Source organism: Rhinolophus ferrumequinum, chromosome 14 (genome assembly GCF_004115265.2).
Source record: "Rhinolophus ferrumequinum isolate MPI-CBG mRhiFer1 chromosome 14, mRhiFer1_v1.p, whole genome shotgun sequence".
In the NCBI taxonomy this organism is placed as follows: Eukaryota; Metazoa; Chordata; class Mammalia; order Chiroptera; family Rhinolophidae; genus Rhinolophus; species Rhinolophus ferrumequinum.
This window is the reverse complement of record NC_046297.1, coordinates 20,790,044-20,796,255: the sequence shown is the minus strand read 5'-3', so window position 1 is coordinate 20,796,255 and position 6,212 is coordinate 20,790,044.

Genomic DNA, 6,212 nt, shown 5'->3' with positions numbered 1-6,212 from the left:
AACCTCCACACTGCCTTCCATAGCGGCTGCACCAGTCTGCATTCCCACTAACAGTGTATGAGGGTTTCTTTTTCTCCACAGCCTCTTCAACACTTGTTACTATTTGTCTTGTTGATGATAGCCATTCTGACTGGGGTGAGGTGATATCTCATTGTGGTTTTTATTTGCATTTCTCTGATGATTACTGATGTTGAGCATTTTTTCATATGTCTCTTTGCCATTTGTATGTCCTCTTGGAGAAATGTCTCTTCAGGTCCTCTGACCATTTTTCAATTGGGTTGTTTGTTTTTCTGTTGTTGAGTTGCATGAGTTCCTTGTATATTTTGGATATTAGCCCCTTATCAGAGGCACTGTTTGCAAAAATCTTCTCCCATTCAGTTGGTTGCCTCTTTATTTTGTCAATGGTTTTTTATTTTGGCTATGCAGAAGCTTTTAAGTTTGATACAGTCCCATTCGTTTATTTTAGCTCTTACTTCCCTTGGCTTTGGAGTCAAATTCATAAAATGCTCTTTGAACCCAACATCCATAAGTTTAGTACCTATGTTTTCTTCAATGCTGTTTGCTGTTTCAGGTCTTATGCTCAAGTCTTTGATACATTTTAAATTAATTTTGGTGCATGGTGACAGATAGCAGTCCAGTTTCATTCTTTTGCACGGGGCTTTCCAATTCTGACAGCACCATTTATTGAAGAGGCTGTCTTTTCTCCATTGTGTGTTTTTTGCTTCTTTGTCAAAAATTATCTGCCCATATTTATGTGGTTTTATTTCTGGGTTCTCATTTCTATTCCATTGTTCTGTATGTCTGTTTTTCTGCCAACACCATGCTGTTTTGATTATTGTAGCACTGTAGTACAAACTCAAGTCAGGGAGTGTGATACCTCCAGCATTGTTCTTTTTTCTTAAGATTGCTTTGGCTATTTGGGGTCTTTTGTGGTTCCAAACAAATCTGATGATTTTTTCTTCTATTTCTTTAAGAAATGCCATTGGAATTTTGATGGGGATTACATTAAATCTGTGTATTGCTTTGGGTAATATGGCCATTTTAACTATGTTGATTCTTCCAATCCAAGAGCACGGAATGTCTTTCCATTTCTTTGTGTCTTCTTCAATTTCTTTTAAAAATGTCTTATAGTTTTCAGCATATAGGTCCTTCACATCCTTGGTTAAGTTTATTCCTAGGTATTTTATTCTTTTTGCTGCAATTGCAAAAGGAATTGATTTTTGTATTTCTTTTTCTGAGATTTCATTGTTAGTATATAGGAATGCAATGGACTTTTGTACGTTGATTTTGTAGCCAGCAATGTTACTGTATTCGTTGATTGTTTCTAATAGCTTTTTGGTGGAGTCTTTAGGGTTTTCTATATATAGCATCGTGTCATGTGCAAAGAGTGATGATTGAACTTCTTCATTCCCAATTTGGATACCTTTTTTTTCTTTGTCTGGCCTGATTGCTCTGGCAAGGACTTCCAAAACTATGTTGAAAAGCAGAGGTGATAGGGGACAACCCTGTCATGTTCCTGAACGTTGAGAAGAGCGCTTCAGTTTTTCACCGTTAATTATGAGATTAGCCAAGGGTTTGTCATATATGGCCTTTAGTATATTCAGGTATTTTCCTTCTATACCTATTTTATTAAGTGTTTTAATCATAAATGGATGTTGTGTCTTGTCAAATGCTTTTTCTGCATCAGTTGATATAATTACATGATTTTTGTCCTTTGTTTTGTTTATGTGATGTATCACATTGATGGATTTGCGGATGTTGAACCATCCTTGTTCCCCGAGGATGAACCCCACTTGGTCGTGATGAATAATCTTTGTAATGCATTGTTGCATTCGATTTGCTAGAATTTTGTTTAGGATTTTTGCATCTGTATTCATCAGAGATATTGGTCTGTAGTTTTCTTTTTTGTGTGTTGTCCTTTCCATGTTTTGGTATCAGGGTAATGTTGGACTCATAAAGTGAATTAGGGAGTACTGTCTCTTCTTGAAATTTTTGGAAGAGTTTGCGCAAGATTGGTATTAGATCCTCTTTGAAGGTTTGGTAGAATTCACTAGTGAAACCATCTGGTCCCTGACTTTTGCTTTTGGGAAGGTTTTGGATGACTGATTCAATTTTGTTACTGGTGATCGGTCTGTTTAGATTTTCCAGTTCTTCATGGTTCAGCCTACGAAGGCTATATGTTTCTAAGAACTTGTCCATTTCTTCTAGGTTATTGAATTTGGTGGCATATAGTCCTTCATAGTATTCTTGGATGATCCTTTGTATTTCTGTGGCATCTGTGATAACGTCCCCTCTTTCATTTTTTATTTTGTTTATTAGTGTCTTCTCTCTTTTTATCTTAGTGAGTCTAGCCAAGGGTTTGTCAATTTTGTTAATCTTTTCAAAGTACCAGCTCTTTGTTGAATTAATTTTTTACATTGTCTTTTTGTTATCTGTTTCATTTAGTTCTGCTCTGATTTTCATTATTTCCTTTCTTCTGCTGACCTTGGGTTTCATTTTTTTTTTTCCTAGTTCTTTAAGGTGTAATGTGAGGTTATTTATTTGAGATTTTTCTTGTTTCTTGAGATAGACCTGCAATGATATAAATTTCCCTCTCAAAACTGCTTTTGCTGCATCCCAGAAATTTTGGTAGGATGTATTTTCATTCTTATTTGTTTATATGTATCTTTTGACCTTTCCTCTCATTTCTTCTTTGACCTGGTCGTTCTTTAAAAGTATGTTGTTTATCCTTGAGCTTCACTTCTGCAAAATGTCATCAGATGTGTGGTAAAATTAGCAGAAGATTCTGGGGTATAGTTTGGAAATCTTTATTTTGAAGACCCCAAAAAATGTACACAGAGGATGATATTAGATGTATATTGTTCATTAATTTGTATGGTGTTTGTTCTCATTGTGTAGCACCAGAACACACATACAATTTTCAGATAGTTCAAAGTATTTTTCTAACCTATTTAATTTGTTAAGGCACAGTAAATATGTTTTCTGGAATTTTTATTGTACATGGCAAAATATGATAAAGTTTTGGTAGGCATTAAATACTAATTGTTTTCATCTAGGTTTGATTTTATATTACATTAACTTGGAATTAAATTTAGAACTTCTCCTTGCAGCTTCTTGATCTGCTATGAGCAGTGAATAAATTGACAAAAAGCCTGAAAAAAAAAAAGTGTGTTGTTTAATCTCCATGAATTTGTGTTTTTTCCTGTTTTCTTTTTGCAGTTGATATCCAATTTCAAAGCCTTGTGATCAGAGAATATGCTTGGTATGATTTCAATGTTCTTAAATTTGCTGAGGCTAGTTTTATGTCCCCGTATATGGTCTATCCTTGAGAATGTTCCATGTACACTAAAAAAAAATGTATAGTCTGATGTTTTAGGATGAAGTGCTCATTAAATGTCAATTATGTCCATTTCATCTAGTGTGTCATTTAGGCCTGCTGTTTCATTATTTATTTTCTCTTTGGATGATCTATCCATAGCTGTCAATGATATATTTAGGTCCCCTATTATAATTGTGTTTTCATCAATTTCTCCCTTAGTTCTGTTAGTAGTTGCTTGGTATATTTCGGTGCTCCCTGATTGGGGGCATAAATATTGATGACTGTTATGTCTTCTTGTTGTGTAGTCCCCTTTACCATTATGAAATGTCCATCTTTGTCTCTTCTTACTGTTTTCTCCCTGAAGTCTGTTTCATCTGATATCAATATGGTTACACCATATTTTCTCTGGATACTATTTGCTTGGAATTTCAATTTCCACCCTTTCACTTTGAGTCTATGCTTGTCCTTGTAGCTGAGATGCATTTCTTGGAGATAGCATATGGTTGGGTTTAGTTTTTTGATCCAATCTGCTACTCTGTGCCTTTTAATTGGTATTTCAGTCTGTTTACATTTAGGGGATTATTGATATGTGAGGATTTCCTGTCATTTTATCTTTAGTTTCCTGATAAGACTGTGTCTCCATTGTTTCTGTCTATTATTTCTGTGTGGTGATATTCTATTATTTTCCCCTCTGTTTCTTCTTTTATTACAGTATATATTTCAGTTCTGGATTTTTTTTTGAGTAGTTACCATTAAGTTTAGGTAAAAGAAAGTTTGCTATTTAGAGTATTCCATTATCTTCAGCACGCTTACTTTCTCCATTCCCATATTCTGGTTCAGGTATTTACTCTCCCCTTTTCTATGTTTTGGTTGCCACAAATTGTTCCTGTTAATGGTGGTCAAATAGGCTCCTTTAATATTTCTTGTAGTGCAGGTCGTGTATTAGGAAATTCCTTCAGCTTCTGTATGTCTGGAAATGTCTTTATTCCTCCTTCATATCTAAATGATATTTTTGCTGGGTATATTATTCTTGGCTCATAATTTCTCTGTTTCAATAGTTTGAATATTTTGTTGAACTCCCTCCTGGCTTGTAGAGTTTGTCCTGAAAAATCTGATGATAATCTAATGGGATTTCCTTTATCTGTTACCTTTTTCTTTTCCCTAGCTGCCTTGAGGATTCTTTCTTTATCGTTGATTTTTGACAGCTTCAATACAATGTGCCTTGGAGAAGGCCTGTTGGGGATGAGGTAATTAGGTGTTCTATTTGCTTCTTGGATTTGAGGATCCTGTTCTTTCCACAAGTTTGGGGAGTTCTCATTGACTATTTGTTTGAATATACTCTCTGTTCCCTTCTCTTTCTTCTCCTTCTGGTATGCTCGTTATTCTTATACTGCTCTTTCTGATGGAGTCAGAAAGTTCTTATAGAGTTCTTTCATTTCTTTTAAGTCTCAAGTCTCTTTCTTCTTCTATCCGTGTCATTTCCAGGTTTCTATCTTCGATGTCACTGATTCTTTCCTCCATCTGGTCAACTCTACCACCTAAGCTGGCTATTTCATTCTTCATATCTTCTATTGAGCTCTTAATTTCCAGAAATTCTGTTTGGTTCTTTTTTAAAATTTCAATCTCTTTGGTAAAACGTTCATGTTGTTCTTTGATTGTGTTTCTGAGTTCATTAAACTGCCTGTCTGTGTTTTCTTGCATCTCGTTGAGTTTTTTCAGGACTGCAATCTTGAATTCTCTGTCATTTAAGTCACATATTTCCATATCTTTAAGTTCATTTTCTGGAGACTTTTCACTTTATTTCTGGGTTGACTTGTTGCCTTGGTTATTCATGGCAATTAATTATTTATTATTTCTCTTCCTAGACATCTATAGGAACGGGTTCTGTAACAAGTTGATAGGAAGAGGTCTTTCGTTTGTTTTCCAGTAGGTGTTGATAGGATATTTTATTATCTCTCTGACTGCAGCCTTTTTTTCTCTCTCACACTGTAGTGTTATGTTTTCTCTGCACTATTCCAGCTTCTCACACAATGGGGCAATTCCCTTGAAGGCTGGCTTCTCCTCTGTTAACAGTTCACCTGGTTCATAGGGCACTGCTTCCCTATTGGGATGCGGAGAGGTTTTGAATTTCCCAAGCTCTACCTTCACCAGGTTCAGAGCCCATGTGCTTCAGCAGTTCTGTTTACTCCTACAGGAGTCTGCCCAGATAGGTGGGGGAAGGGGCAGGGTAGGTTGTGTGAGGTGGCCCAGGGCAATGGCGTTGACCACCACCACAGCTGGTCCTGCTTCCACAGCTCCCTCCCCTTTGCCAAAACTAGTTGGGCTGCAAATCTGTGTCTGCAGACCACAGTTCTCAGAACTGCAAATATTCTGTTCTTTTGATCTGACACTGCTACTGTTCCACTTCTAGCACTGGGCAGGTGGGGGTGGGGCGAGCTCTGGGAGGGTAGGGGGGAGGCCACTAGCTTCACTGCCTAAGGCTTCCGTTCTGTGGCAGTGAGGGCTTAAACCACAGTTTTCAGCCTTCTTCACTCAGTCTTTGTTCCGAGGTATCTGCCCTGAGCGTTGGGTTCAGCCATGTTATATGCTGTCCCCTCAGCCCTGTGTGCTATAAACGGAGCCCTAGCAGTCCGAGTTCTTCCCTCTCCCACAGCTGTCATATTCCAGGATGCAGCGAGCTCGGAGCATTGAACTAGGTCTGTGTCCTGTGGCCGTGTGGCCCCATCTCCACATTTATCCCTTCCCTCCTCTCCTGCTCACACAATTTGCCCACCTTTAGGTGAATTCAGTAGTGAGCCTCTTTGTATTGCCTTTCTGCTGTGCAGGGAGTCCTTTGTGGAGTTAATAGTTTTTTAATTTGTTGTAAATTCCAGGGGAGATTTCCAGAGGCTCT